The 16,304-nt window shown below is 38.1% G+C and overlaps 1 long non-coding RNA gene across 1 annotated transcript; it reads right to left on the reverse strand.

The window, feature by feature from the left end:
- Positions 1–7,210: 7,210 nt before the first annotated feature.
- On the reverse strand, positions 7,211–15,022 carry LOC131737132 (uncharacterized). Its single transcript, XR_009328705.1, has 2 exons — positions 14,775–15,022; positions 7,211–14,692 (listed from the first exon to the last, which is right to left on the reverse strand). It is a non-coding gene; the product is annotated as an uncharacterized LOC131737132 (long non-coding RNA).
- Positions 15,023–16,304: the final 1,282 nt, after the last annotated feature.

Raw genomic sequence — 16,304 nt, forward strand, 5'->3', positions numbered from 1 at the left:
ACAGAGAATTGGGAGGGTCTGGAACCAACTCCCCAGTAAATGTTGTTGAAGCTGACACCCTGGGATCCTTCAAGAAGCTGCTTGATGAGATTCTGGGATCAATCAGCTACTAACAACCAAACGAGCAAGATGGGCCAAATGGCCTCCTCTTGTTTGTAAACTTTCTTATGTTCTTATGTTCTTTAAGATCCGCACCTTATATTATATTATCATACTTAGCTTGATTCATGGGCTTGCACCGATCCTGAATTTCTATCAAAACTGGTGGGTTTAATTTGTTGTTGTATTGTTGCTGTCTATAGCAGAAGAGCTGCTCATGTATTTTGAGAAGTGAAGGTGATGTACTCGTGTGTGATACTGGAACTCACTTATATATGGTATACAAATAAGCGTCTTTCTCTCCAGTGAGCCGTCAGAACGTTTAAAAAAAAGTAACATCTAATTCATTTTTAGTGCTTTGCTCCATTACTTGGTTCAGTGACTAACTTTCTAGTTAATCTAAATAAATATTATTACAATTTGGCGCCACAGCGTTTATTTTAAATTGATCAAAATGACTGTGGCCCTTAAATAAGGGCAGTGATTATACGAGGACGGCCTTTATTAATAATACTATGTTTTACGCTTCAGCCCCGCTCCAACAGCCGAACCTGGGGCGAGCCCATTTGCTCTTTCCCTCTCCTGACCCGCTCTCCTTCTCGCACTTGGTTTGCTTGTCTGTCACTTCGAACTGAACTCCGAACCACCATTTAGCCAGGCTATTTATAGTTTAATAACTGCTAATTAAAATGATCCACAAGTGATTTATGCATGGTTAATTCACGGAAAGTTACATTTTTGCTTCACTACATGTGCATTATAGAGAGGGAGTTATTTTATTTTGTATTTTAGTCAGATGTGTGTCGTTATGAGTCCCGCATGAGTCCCATGTTTATGGTGAGTGTGATATACGTGCACACATTTCTTTCTTGTTTTGTAATCTGCCAATGCCTATCTACAGTCTATTTAATAAAAGCCCATACAAATGATATCTCATCTGCAATGTAAAATAGCCACTTTATAAACCTTTTATAAAGGATTCAGGGGTAAATGTACTAAAGTGTTGCGCCTGTCACAATAGTCGTAAACCAGACCGAAGTCTTGGGTGAAATGTACTAAACAAGCGCAATGCTATTAGTGACTTTTTAGGGAATGCTTTGCGGCAGCAGTTTTTCTTTGCGGTGCAACCTTCGATGAATATGTAATTATGGACGTTCCTGTACAAAATGGGGTGGAGTGTAAATCAGGGTTCTCAAATATTCTGATGAGATGTACTAAAGCTGCCAGCAATTGCGATACTTACAATTGCATCAAACTACAGGCTAAAGTAAAAATAAAGTGTGCTAGGTATTCATTTACTACTGTACTGTATACTGTATAGGCCTACTGTACAGATTTATATTTTTACATAATGTAATGTATAGCCTACCCAAAACACATTAGTGTTATTTCAGCGCAATGATTTACATTTAAAATGCATTGAGCACTATAAATGTACGTGTATTTGATTTTGTTGCATTGTTTTTAAACCCAACACCTCCTTATGTCGGACAAACATGTCCGGTTTAGCGAGGGGCTACTGTATGATTATGAAAAGCTTTTGGGGGGTGAAGGTGGGGGACCCACCATAGAATCTAATGGGATTAAACTGCCTTTCATTTTTATTATATATATATATTAACAGTATTAAAATAGGTAAAATGAAGACAGAGCAGAATGCACTGTACAGATGATGTTTACATTTAACAAAAGTAATGTTATTTTGATTCTTGCACCCTTGCATGTATAGATGTTATCATTCGGGCACCCTGTGCTGCAGCAAACCACAACTCACCTCCTACTATTTATTTGAACAATGTTGCACGACTCTCGCAGTGCTAGAGATCTCGCTAAGAAGACACAACAAATATTTAAATTAGTATATTGTGGCTCTTTTCTTTAACACATTTTCTCTTAGTACATACGACAAAATGTATAACTTGCAAATTGTTGCAACATGTTTGCACTGCGACTGGCCCATCTTAGTACATCTACCCCTCAGTTTTAATCTTGCTCTGAGGTAGGATTTGAACCACATACTATTGAGTTGGCTATAACCTACAAATACTAAATGGGCAGAATTCTTCAAAGAAGACTTTGATAGTGATTGAAAGATCTACATGAGAGACTAAATTGATTAACAAAAAGAAAATGTGTTGAACATAAAATACATACACATCTCTCCATTGAACTGTAATAGGCTACCTATGTTTACCCATGAGACGTGGTGTTCTGTTTTGCTTTGCTATATGGTTAACAGTATGGTTTATTTTACTATACTGTATGTCTCAAATGTTGTTTTTTTTAAATTTTATTAAACTCCAAACCATTTTAGCATAACCCCACCTGAATTGAAATACAATGACTCCCACTTCAGCCTACAGGCAGGTTTGTTGTAAACGCTCTAAAATAGCAGGTAAACAAAAATGTTATTGTATTACTAAGGAACGACCATAAGGTACCACTTAGTTATTTTCCATTGTAAACATAGCCAGTGTAGCTTCATGTACAGTAGACTGAAATGAGGATTCTAAAAAATATATATGTCAAACAATTCATAGGAATTGAAAAAAATTATAATAATGATACATTTTATATAAATTGGATATCAAAATGAAAACTGCAATTTATGATAAACTATATATTAAATAAAAGCTAAACAAAGATTCTGACTTATTAAACTAAAGAGCAAAGGCATTATCAGCTATCAGTACTGTAGCTAGAACAAAAATATCAATTTCAAGAATTTCACAGTCAAGTCCTTCTTTTTGGTGTAAAGACACAGACTACACAACATTCCAATTGGGAGACTGTCTGCTCTGTGTCCAGGAATGAACCTAACTGTACAAGGCAAAAAAAAAAAAAAAAAAGTCTGCTGATTTATGTGTCACCGAGTCTGATGAGTAACACTTGTCAGGTAAAACTAACCCATCAGATGGGCACAGGCCCTTATTGTTACTCCCCAAACATTGCAGGTGAAAGACAAGACGTTCAAGTAGGTGAGTGAGGTGCCTGTCCCAAGCAATCTACATGTCAGCTTTGCTCGCTGGGAGAGGAGACGTGTGCCACTGAGCTGTCAGATGTCTGTCATTGACTCTTTCTGCTCTTCATAATTCTTATCTTTCCTCATGAATGTTTTATTTTATTTCTTATTTCTATCTACAGGACAGGCACTGGTATCATACCAAAGTAAGAATGCATTTCTATATATAAAAAAATACACATACATATATATATATATATATATATATATATATATATATATATATATATATATATAATATTAACGCAACATGTTTCGGCCAAATTCAAACATTGTTTTAAGTATTTAAGTTTGCTCCATTTATGTTTTTGTTTAATAAAAAAGGAAACCATTAACCAGCAAGAAACAAATATGAGGTGTTATAGCTCTTAAATTAAATAATGGTTATTTATTTGAAACTTTGTAACATTTTATGTATTTATTTTGTAAAAAAAAAAACAGTTGTACTTAGTTATGTTTTGTAAATATGCCCTATAGTAATTCTATATAGCAGATCACCCATAGTAATTTTATACCATCATTGTTTTTATTTAGGGTTTTTCTGGTGGACAACTACATAGAGATCTCATTCCTAAATGTCCTGAATTTCGTTTCTCCCTCTTTGTGGTTTCCCAAGAGTACTCTGTCCCCAGGACAAATCAGTGCCTCAGAAGCAGTCCTATCATACATTCTCTTCTGACTAGCTGCTGTTTCAAATGCTGTCTTAGATGCTGTCTTACAATCTATCTCATGGTGTGCTTGCACCCACTGATCTAGACTGAAAGCTTCATCTTCATTGGGCTTCTCTTCCAAAATAATGTCAAGAGGTAATTGTGGGATCCCTGGCAAACATCATGTAGAAAGGTGGGTAACCTGTTGATGAATGATGGTGACTGTTGTAAGACAGAACTTGCTCCGGTAGGTAATCCTTCCATCATCTCTTCTTTTCAGAAGGCAGGGACCTCAGCATATCAAGGATTCTGCGATTATCCCTATTACATGTAATATTTGTAAATGGCAAGCCATTTTAACTGTTGCTATGATATGAAAATTTAAACAGTCATAACTTCACGGAATACGGTTTTATTATTATTATTATTATTATTATTATTATTATTATTATTATTATTATTATTATTATAATTATTATTATTATTATTATTATTATTGTTATTATTTGTTTATTTAGCAGACACCTTTATCCAAGGTGACTTACAGAGACTACAGAGCTGCAGAGTCACTTATAACAACGTCTCACCCGAAAGACAGAGCACAAGGAGGTTAAGTGACTTGCTCAGTGTCACACAGTGAGTCAGTGAGTGAGCCGGAATTTGAACCGGGGACCTCCTGGTTACAAACCCTTTTCTTTAACCACCGGACCACACAGCCTCCTATAGTATATTTTAAGTATATAATATTTCAATTAGGACAATCTTGCATTAAATAACCACCTTTTATTATAATACATATATAAAAACATTGAACCCAAACAATGGGTGAAGACAAATAAAAATAAAAAATGTAAAAGACAAACAATAAAATAATAAATCTGTGTGACATGTTCATCCCGGTGAACAAAATAATATTAGGCAGAGGAGCATCGTATACTCCCCCCTCTGGACGAGGTGGGGAGTGAGGTGGTGGTGGTTGGGGAGGAGGTGGTAATTTGATAGCACGGCAAGACTGAGTTTGCAAAATAGGTTTATTTACCTTATAGGTTAATTGGAACTTGCTGGTAATAGGCTTGTAGATTAACCAATGAATGTACCAGGCACTTGTACTATAGATTTCCTACCTGAAAACCTTGCAAGCTTTTTAATATTTGATGAATCCATTTGCTTTTTATAAAACCGAAAGTGACTGTACAGTTATGGACAAATCACCTGGAATTTTATGATTGAGACATCATTTAAAAATATATATGAACGTAATTTTGATCTTTTATTTAACGTCATGTAATCAAAGAAACTACAAAATGATATTGCAAATGTCTACCGGAAGCCATAATAGTAGTACAATTTTTGTCAGTCTTTCGTTAAGTAGATGGAAAACTACAAAGCAGTGGTATGTAATTCAATATGTTAATAAAACATTATTCAGCAGGTTTCATTTGACTTTATGAAGCAAAATTAGTTAATTATATAGGGGGATGCAAAACTTTTGGCCGTAGCTGTACTGAATTACTTTTCAATTGGCTTCTCGATCCAAACTTTTCACCTCTGTTCTGTCAGCTTATCAGATCCCCAACAAGTTCAGTCAGATTTGGAGACTGGAACAAAAAAACCCTCTCAGCTTGTCTTATTTGTAAGGTTTTTCTTAATAATATATACATGTGGCAATGTGCCCCGCCCCTGTGTGTATTTTTGTGTTTTATCTTGTATGTTTTGTGTGTGTTAATGTTGGTGTATTGTAGTTGGTACACGGGATATAATGTGGGTAATGAGCATGAGTGTTTAAAATGTATAATTGTATTTAGGCATGGGGATTGCACTTCACTTCACATGCATTTAAAGTATTTAATATGTGAGCACAGGGTTTTCACAGATTAGTTCACGCGCTGGGATTCAAGTGAATAAATAATTGGTAATTGAATCCCAGCACAATTGTATATATAGATGCACATTTTACTCACTCGGGGTTGTGCGTTCAGTGAGTGGAGAACGGGTTTGGAGAAGGAGAAACTAAAAAGTAAAACTAAGGAAAAAGTAAATATAAGTTTGTTTGACTCACCGTGTTTGTTTGTCTGTTCATCCACTGTTTGTTAAGTGTTAATCCGTTTTGTTTTGGCGTCAAGTGCCGTGTCCTGTGTTTTGTTAAACCTTTTATTTTTGTTTGTTTATTAAACCTACTGAGCGCAGCCATTGCGTTTTCAGTTTCAACCCCAGTACTGCCTGTCTGTGTGATTCTTTCTGGCCTGACGTCATCCCTGCAGCTAGCCTGTCACAATACATTACAATAATAAATAATGAATAAAGTTCACCTGGTATAGATCACCTCTTCACCATCATCTTGTTTCCTTGTAGTGGTGGTGGTGGTGGTGGTGGTGGAGGGGGAGTTACGGTTTTGCAATTTAAAATAAAAAGTCTCCGTGTTCTGGGGTAGGTTTTTAAAACTAGTGATTGACCGATTTTATTTTTATTATCATTTTTTAAACTACTCCACAGAAATCTCTTTCAGTGTACATTGCCTATAATTGCTGTTTGATCTTTTGTTGGGATGGCGATAGTACATTTTGTGAACATGTCATTAAGTACTAGGACATTTTCATAACCATCTGGTGTTCTTTCCAAGACTGCATAGTGGATGTTGAGTGCTTCAAGTGGGGCTGAGAAGCTCATGTACACTACAGAGGTTCTGGTACAACAAAGGACACCTCTAGCTAGAGAATATTTTGTACACTGTCCAGTTCAAGTCTGCGCATCCATCATCATTGTGGGCCAACAGAAACAGCCTGGCATTGAATCCAGTGTATGCTTCCATTCATAGTGGCCAGCATGGTCATGTTTGGTTTTGTAAGTTTCTTGATGCAAAACCTAGAGAACTTTTAGCTGCCAGAACTACTTAGGATCATGGATAAACTGTGTACAAGACTCCCCTGTGGACTCTTAGTGTCTCCCATTGGTTTACTCTTAGTCTCTCCCACTTTTCTTTCTTTACCAGGTACTTCCCCTTTTTCTTTCTTTAAGACAAGGCTTCTGGTTACGGTTCACATAGGAGAGAGCTTGTTCTTGTAGCTCCTGTACCCACGTTTTCACTTTCCCATGGACTGCAGCTACAGTAGGTTGACTTTCCACTCCTTCTGATTCTTCAGAAACACCCTTAGCTGCCTGAAGTTCTAGGGCAGTGGTTCTCAAACAAATCTTTTTGGTGGCCTAGAAATACTATGTATATCATATGTAAAAAATAAAGAAAATACAGACATATGCACTTCTAAAGGTTTTTATTTATTTATATAATAAAGCCAGTGTTTCTCATTTGAAAAATACACTAGCCCCTCTCAACTCTGTAGTGGATCTTAATTTGTTTTCAATTATTATTGCTCTGACAACAGGTCAAACTAAATAGGTTAATCAAACATATAAATTGGTATAAATTAATACAATACCCAAGTTAATCAATCAATCTTTATTTTACATAACGCCTTTCATAGTGGACCTCCATCAAAACACAAGATGCAGTAACAAAAACATCCAATACATGAAATACAGTGAAAAATGCATAATACATGATATAGTAGCATAATACATGAAATAGTAGCAACAACACAGCAGCTAATAGCAGATATCAGGCTTAAAGAGCATGGAATGCAAGAGAGAACAAGTGGGTCTTGAGAGTTAATTTAAAGCAAGTGACGGTGGGAGCATCACATACCAAAGTTGGAAGAGAGTTCCAAAGAGTCGGAGCCATGAAGCTAAACGACCGTTCTCCAAGTGTGGTGCACTTTTGCTTGGGGATAACAAGCAGGCCAGAGTCAGAGGACCTCGGCTTGCGGGCAGGGATATAGTGGGTCAGCAGGTTGAGGAGGTACTTGGGACCTGTGTGATGAAGGGTACTGTAGGTAGCCAGTGCAGCTGGGCAAGACTGGGGGTGATGTGTTCATGTTTTTTACATCTGGTAAGGATCCTGGCAGCGGCATTCTGAACTAGCTGCAGTCGGTTTATGGTGCATGCTGGGAGACCACCGTAGAGAGAGTTGCAGTAGTCGAGTCAAGAAGAGACAAATGCATTACAGAGTATCTCTGCATCCGGGAGGTAAAGGTAGGGGCGGACCTTGGAGATGTTTCGAAGATAATAGAAGGAAGATTTGACTACAGAGGAGATGTGGGCATCAAAGGAGAGGCTGCTGTCAAGAAGTACACCTAGGCTTTGTACAGTGGGAGAAGTCTAAAGCAAATTACTAATTGGTATAAAATAAATTCAACACGTTCTGTTGAGCCATTCTTCCTGCAGCTTCCACACCAGGAGTTATAATATCCCACATGATTTCCATTACATGAGAGTAGATGTTAAAACTTCATGCTGATTTGAACTCGGCTCTAGCCAAGATAAGGACCAACTAAGATGTAGCTTTACAGTAAATTAATGTGATCCATCTGCGTCTCCATCCATTTGTGTTTCCTTCTGCCTGGTGTTGATGGCTGAAGTATAATGCTGGCTCCAGGGATCAGCTTATTTTGCCTCCCTAGCGCATCAGCGCACACAACGGCTGTGATGCTCTCCCCAGCGCAACAGCATGACAACCATCTGGATTGAGCTAATTAGGGTACATCTCTGAGGTCTTCAAGTGGGCACTTTCTATCCTTGGTGTTTCGTCGACTAGCCCACGACACCTCAAGAGGGCTGGACGGTGATTCTGGCGTCCCAGAATAACCCTCCTATCCCCCCTAAACTCAAGCCAGTTTACTTAACCGTACATCAGCGTTTCTTTCTTTCTATTGTGCTTGAGATCCCCAGTCAAAATCTTTCCGTCTCAACCACAACCAGTTGCTGCTCCTCTCAGCTGCTTCAGACAAGTTCCTCACTGTGCGACGCAACTCTTGGCCACTGAATCCGACGTCTCTGAGAAACCAGGTTGTAGAGTATGCCACAAATCCTCGACAGTACACCTCCACTGGGTAAACCCGGACTCTCCATCCTCGCTGTTCCGCTTCAGCAGCTAGTTGAGCATACCGAAGTTTCTTCCTCTCATACGCCTCAGTTACAGCATCCTCCTATGGCACTGTTAACTCTACCAGGTGAACAAGGCATGCTGATCCAGACCACAAGACAGTAGCCTGTCAAAATGTGCCTTAATGTTGCAGGTGATGAACACAAAGGACCTGAGGGATCCTCTCCTACCCAGAGGTTTAGGTTCTGTGGTGATGGGAAAACATCATATGTTGACCTGATGAGGAAACTGATCCTGCTCTGTTCCATTGTCCATAGGTCTTGCCAGCTGATCTTGCATTGTTCCACACTCTCCCATCTCATCCATTCTCCCTGCTTGGCCTGGGAAACGGCCTTTATGCACCTCATCCTCTCCTCCTGCTTTTGCACCTTGTTGACTACCAGCTTCCTCCGTTGAGCTGGGGTTGCCTTGTGCCATGTAGGAGGAGCTGAACTGAGACCAAGACCCCCTCTTCCATGCTGAACTTGTCCCATGATATCACCGATTCGATGGGCAGCCTTTGTATCTTCCACGGCTTTCTCTGCCACCTACTTTCTTCCAGTTTTCAACACAGGTGCTGCCTGTGTCATTTCCAGTTGGACCTTGGCGCACTTAAACTCCTTGGTTAGAGCGGAGACTGGTAGCTGCAGTATTCCTTTACCATAAAGTCCCACTCTGCTGAGGCAGCATGGAACTCCCAACCATTTCCTTATGTATGAACTGATTAAAGCTTCCAGCTTCTCTACTGTTGTCAAAGAAACCTTGTACACAGTCAGTGGCCACAGAAGCCTCGGCAGTAGACCAAACTGAAAGCACCAGAATTTTAGTTTGCCCGGTAAAGTGCTGCTGTCTATGCTCGTCAACCCTTCTGCTGCTTGTTGTCTAATTTCTCCCACATGAACTGTGTCTAACTTCTCCCACACAGTCCCATCACGAGCAACCCCTGGATTATTATTAATATTTTATTTCTTAGCAGATGCCCTTATCCAGGGCGACTTACAGTTTTATACAAAACACACATATCAAGAATTACAGTACAATTAAGAGCAAGATACAATACAACTACTTACATGGATTACTTACCACCATACACACCATACATTATTTTGCAGTATCAAAAACTAAACTCCTGCATAAAGTTGCCATGTAATTACTAATGTAGTTGTACACGAAAGCATGTGTCTGTTTTTTTAACTTTTGGTCTTTTCAAAATACATTCCAATAATACAGTTCAAAATAAAGTACTATTCTTAATACAACATAGTTTTTTGAAAACTAGTCGGTATTTTCATTCTTAAAATACAATGTTTTACTTTCATTTTTTCAAAATATTGTAGCGTTCCTGGTTCCGCAGGCAGGCATATCACACTGGGCGAGGCAATCCACACACAGGCGGAGGGCGGGCGCGAACCCGGGACCTCTCGCACTGAAGCATAGCGCCGATACCGCTGTACAAAAGAGCCGGGTCCTTTGCAAGGAGCATATATCGGGCTCATGTCTCTGTGAGTGATTACGTCACCTACCAGCCCTACTGCTGCCTTCCCCCGTGCACGCTACACTCTCCCCTGCCAGCCTCAAGTCCGCCCCGGACTTGCTAACCAGGCTACAGTCCGACGAGTGCATGCTGGGGTACCTGCGTCCACTTCTGACACCAGTGTAGCGTTTTTGTCAGGTTTATGAAGCAGGACTCACGGAGACAGTGGGGAATTCTCGGTCTCGATTTTTTATTGGAATAAACAGGGAATTCCTGTCAGGGGCTGGAATTCACGCCACTAAAACAACAAACCCTTATTTATCCTCTATTGCTATCTCTCTCGCTTTCTATCAAGTCGCTTTCACTCTCTTTCACTCTCAGTCTCTCCCCCCTCTGTCACTCATGCACCACCTTATATAACCTCTCCTCATGTCCCGCCGCTGTCCAGCTCAACCAATCGACCCATGGTCTACAGTCCCCCTTTTCCCGCTGCAAACTAACGGTGTGACCCGTTCCCCTTACAATACACATAACATAAAAGATAGACAAGACAAACGGGACAGACAACAAGTCCTGCAACAATGCAATTGTCCGGGTCGTTACAATATAAAATTACCAAACTTTTCACAATATTACGCATTTCAGTTTTGTCTAACAGCTTTGTTGTCTAACAATTTGCCTGAAATAATTTGTACCTCTAAAACACTTTACATTAATTTTTAAACATAATAACTGCGGCATTAAAATACACAAAGTTACACTTCACTCCTTACACTAGATCTGTCAACACATGTATGATATTTTTATTTTTATCTCTGGACCGTCTGCTTTACTTCTGTACAGAACATTTTTCTTTCTTTATCTATATTCAAAACTGCATTTACTATGTAAGCACTTCTGCCATGTTTCTATCTGCACTATGAAACCAGTCTGTGAAACTCAATCTCATCTTGTTCCTTTATTTTCTGTTTTTATTTTTTAAATAAGAACTAAAATCAGTGAAAATAATAATTTCCCCAGTTTTACAGGAATAATACTCCAAAAAGCAGCTCAACTTCTGTTTTTGTAAATGCAAATCATGTAAAACTGGTGAAGTTTACCTGTATTTGTACGTACTGTAAGTTCAGTATGCCCCATATTACACTAAACCTTTTATTTTATTATTTACATAAATATGTCCACCGAATCTAAAATACTGATTCATGATTTTAACATGTTTGAGTTGGTAAAACATGTTAAGCTAAGTGTTTAGCTTTTGTAAAATCCATACAATTTTCATAAATGTATACCGGTATGTATATTTTTTTAAAAATCAGTAAAAACTAAAAATAAAGGGCCTTGAGTTTAATTCATTTACAGCCCTCTGGCTGGGCCAGAACAATTTGTTTTATTTGAAATTCGGAAACATTACATTCATTTACCGTTTGATTTTATGTGACCACACAGATTTACAAAATGAAACTGCTATAGTGCTGTAACTTTGTCTTTTATTTTGTGGCATTTTTACACATAAAACGTTGATTTTGTTTTATACTTAAAACAGCCCCTATTGTCCTAATCATCTATCCAAACCTTGCTCTATAAGTCAAATACTGTAAATGAAACAGCCATTAAATTAAATAAAACAAAATAAACAAGTCAAGAAGAGAGAGGTGGTGTTCACTGTAGCTTTCACAAGAAATTGGTTTCCATAAAACAACTTCTATCTGTTTAAGTTTGACAGAAAATTTCCATAGCTGAGCGTTTGATGAAAAATTAAGCTTTTATGGCCAGCAGACTCTTCATGAATCAAGGCCTTATTATTTTGAGGGAAGGGAGTTCCTGTGCTTTTTTCTCTAAATGATGTGTAATTTAGTTTATTTGTTTTCCAGGCTGGACAGAAATTAAAGCATGCCACATCATAGTAGTTACTCTTAAGATGCAGTATATTTCTGCAGGCCGTGTGGGTAAGTATGAGTCAGAACATTGGGCCCTATTACACCAGGAGGTGAAAATCCAAAAGGCCTTGAGATTCAAATCATGTGTAAATGAAAATCACATGCACATAAACTTGCCCCTTCCTGAAATTTTTCCTTTTCTGCTCGTTGTTTTCGAAACTGCGAACCAGAAAGTTTTAGTCATTTTATCAAGATTTTCTTTTTTCTTTTTACTATCACAGTTACTCTGCGCCTTGTACTCCTCAACTCCCTGACTGTCACACCGGTGGAAATCGTGATGTGTAGTGAACTAGTTCTGGGCATTAGCATCGTATCGGTTTTGTTGCAAGAAACTGCTGTATAACGCACCCCTTAAGGGCGCTAATTATATATATATATATATATATATATATATATATATATATATATATATATATATATATATACACACACATACATATATACACACATACATATACACACACAAAAAAAGTACACTTATTACAGGGTGCGCTTTTTTATATGTATATGCTCCCCTGTATAAAAGGAAAAATAAAACAAAAAAAATGCGCCCTCATTGGATGGCGCCCTAGGCAGCTGCTTATGTCACCTACGCCTAACGCCGGCCCTGCCTTTTTTATAATGACATAGGTTTTGCCAAAGTGCTACAGGTTTGATTCTCTTCCCATAGTACAGCAGTTTATCAATAATCCTGTATTTGAAATATTTGAACATATCCTTGGGGGGGAAAAAAAAAAAAAAAAACACAAAACCCAACCAACACACCACATGTGAAGAACCAAAAGACTCAATAAAAGGGTAACCAATATAAGGCACGCAAATGAGTTTCAAAAGTGTTAGCATTCCAGAATCTAACTTTACTTTTATCCCAGATTTTAATTTCCACACCAGAATGCAAATTCAAAAAATAACTCCTTTCCCAAAAGTCAATTGGATTTGATTTTAGTAACATTGACAGACATTAATGTGTTCTTAAGGATTTAAGGATATGCAGTAAGTGCCAGTATTATTTACACAGACCCCAATACACTACGTAGCTACAAGCTTTATGAATAAGTTCTGCCTACCAGGTTCTTGGCCTTAGTCTGCTGTGGTAGTTGGCAGCAAAACATCAGCATTCTTTATCATTATTCCCAAATGTAGCTACTAACCAGAAACTGTAAACATCTGTTTCAATTTTAACATCCTGCCTGAAGGACTATGATCTGAGCTCCTTATGCAGTAGGTTATACATCTATTCTGGGTTAAACTATTTGGTGATGGTTTATTTTAAAGGTGCACCTAACTGTTAACCAGCTTACTAACGTGTTAACGTTTTTTTGTTAAGTTTGTTGATCTATAGTAATCTGTTTAAAGTACAAAAAAAAAAAAGCCTAGAACGGTTCAGCAAACATTAGATCACTACTTTGGGATTATCAGATCCAAAATTGTGTCATTGAAATTAGGTTAAATGGGTCACTTTAAAAGATGTTACTATAGTAAGTTTCCAATTGAGAGCTGCAGCAGATTCTCCAACTTCTTAATTTGATTGAGCGTCACAATCAAGGAGGGTCATTCTCAGTTAATGATACATACAGTACTGTCGTTTCTTATACCCTTCTGATTTGAGTTTTATATTTTTACTCAAATCGTGTTAATACAAAAAATAGTATACGTTTTTATAATTCTCTTTATAACCGTTTGCCCACAGGTTGTTTTGGATTTCGAACTGACCATCCGGACCTTCCCAATGGAGTGTACAGAAACCACAAACAGGTAACTAAAAATAATGATATTTAAATACAGGAAATGATAAAATTGAATACAGCTTACATTGAGACAATGTATAGAATTCCCCCTTCAAAACACCTTTCAGTATATCCCCAGTACAAAAGCTATCCTTTTAAAAAAATATATATATATATATAAAAAAAAAACAAAAAAAAAAAAACTTAAAACTGTGCACCAAGTAAAACCACTAAAACCTTCCATAAGACATTGTTAACAGACTACTTGTGACTTCAGGGGGATATTATTACAATTATTCAACTCCACAGAATATATTACCATAACACACTGTCCCAAACAATAGAAGCAGCAGCTTGGTGAAACAGTAGTTCCAGTATATTCACCTGGGCCTCCAACAAGCCTAGAAAACTTGGTTTGTAGGTCCTGTACTTAATCCAAGTCGCCAAACACTGCCCCGGTAGAAACATCAAGAAAAAAGGTAAAGTTGAAGGTGACCAACCCAAGAACCTCCTAATCCGTTGGTTTGTCCTGGTGTAAGGCTTGTATTTAGTTCCTTTCAGGCTCAGTCCCCTCCTCTCCAGCACCATGATAAAGGATCCTGCAATGAAAGAACAAACAGCACTTGATTTCCACACTCCCTCTGTGTCCTTAGTCATTCACTATGTGCACCCCAGTCTTGGCCTTCCCTACTCTGATTTGGTCTTCCAACCCGACTACTGGTACTTAACTTAACTAGGGTAGGACCTCATGTCTCAGGTGGCAGTCCGTCCCTTGGTTGGTGCCTGTTTGCTCCTCCGGGGCATCGGCCTTGAAGGGAAGCAGTACAACACCTTATCATGACCCACAAGTAAGATCGGTAAATCTAAATATTTCTGCTAAATGTCTTTACCTCTGAATCATTTGTCAAACACCACACAGTCCTCCTTTTAATCAAAAAGCTCCACTTCAACAGTATAATTCAAGGATGAATACTTAGCTTTGCTATCAGTTCCTGGCCAGTCCTTCCTCTCATCAGGCTGCCGTGTCTTTATCCTTCTGTATTCCCTTTAGAGTTGCACATAATTCCTGTTGTTACCATCCAGGTCCTCCGTTCAATTCCCCCTGGAACCACGCGCTCTCTTCCTGTACTTTCAGTTCCTTTTTATAATGGAAATGTCAATGATAGTTAATTGGTGCAAATAGAAAACACCTGGCTGCATTTAGACTTTGGGGAATGAGACTATTTTCTCCCCCTAATCACCTGTGTTGTATTACAAATTAATCACACACACTTAACCAAAATAATTTAACTCAATAATACAAAATAAGCAGCAAAGTGCCTCCCTTTGGGTAATAAACAAAAACATAATGTGGAACAAATGTAAAAAACCAAAATACTAATATACTAAATACAATCAAATCAAAACATAATGTGCACAACCCCAGCTTATTATAGTCACTCGTGACACATGTTTTATCAGGTTTTATTTTAGAAAATATATACTCAGAAGGAGAAAATCAGGTGAAGTCTGGGTTTGTTTTTGTCACACTCTTAACCAATAAAAAAATTAAAAAATGTCACTCACAGGGTTTACATGATCGTAAAACTGTGCCAAAGTTCACGATTAATGGCAGTGTTCCAGTTTACATGAGGTATAAATTCAAACAATAAGGACCAGTTGGAATTTATGGAGGAGCGACATGAAAGCTTGGGCCAAAGAGTTATCACACTTTTATAAGTCTGACATAGCACAAAAGTCAGATGAAAGGTATTTGTAAACCTGAGTATACGATTAAATAAAATAAAGCAATGTGTTATTATCTATATTATGGGTTCTGGGAATTAAGACCAGGAATGTATGCAGTGTCCCTGTAATAGGATAGCATCAATAATGAGACTTGGATGCTGCAGTTTAAGCGCTGGGTGCACACGTTTAATCAACAACAATACACAAAACGGGAACAAACAAACAAGCACAGTGGCCAAAATAAAAGGTTTAAACAAAACACTACTGTACAAACACTTGTCATACTGGGCATTCACCTTCACAGACCAATACACAGAACAGGACAGGACAGACTCACCTCCACACAAAGGATTCTCTCCTTCTTAAATACCATGGAGTCTAATTAACCATGACTCATTCCATTAAGGCTCTTGCCATATTCTCACATATTTTCTGGCAGGGAGGATTTTGACCCCCTCCCTGCCAACCCTATATTCACACACAAATTTACACTTAGGGCTTTTGCCCTGCCACGGTCTCCAAATGCAATGCATGTAAAAGCAATAGCATTGAAATCATATCACATGGTTTGGAACAAAGCACCACTGTGGGAAGTGAATGCAAGCTTATGTTTAATCAGAATACACTTTTAGAAGGACAATATATGAATCCTACATTTAACAAAAATATTTCTAAAATGTTGTGGCTACTTT

Source organism: Acipenser ruthenus, chromosome 5 (genome assembly GCF_902713425.1).
Source record: "Acipenser ruthenus chromosome 5, fAciRut3.2 maternal haplotype, whole genome shotgun sequence".
Taxonomy (NCBI): domain Eukaryota; kingdom Metazoa; phylum Chordata; class Actinopteri; order Acipenseriformes; family Acipenseridae; genus Acipenser; species Acipenser ruthenus.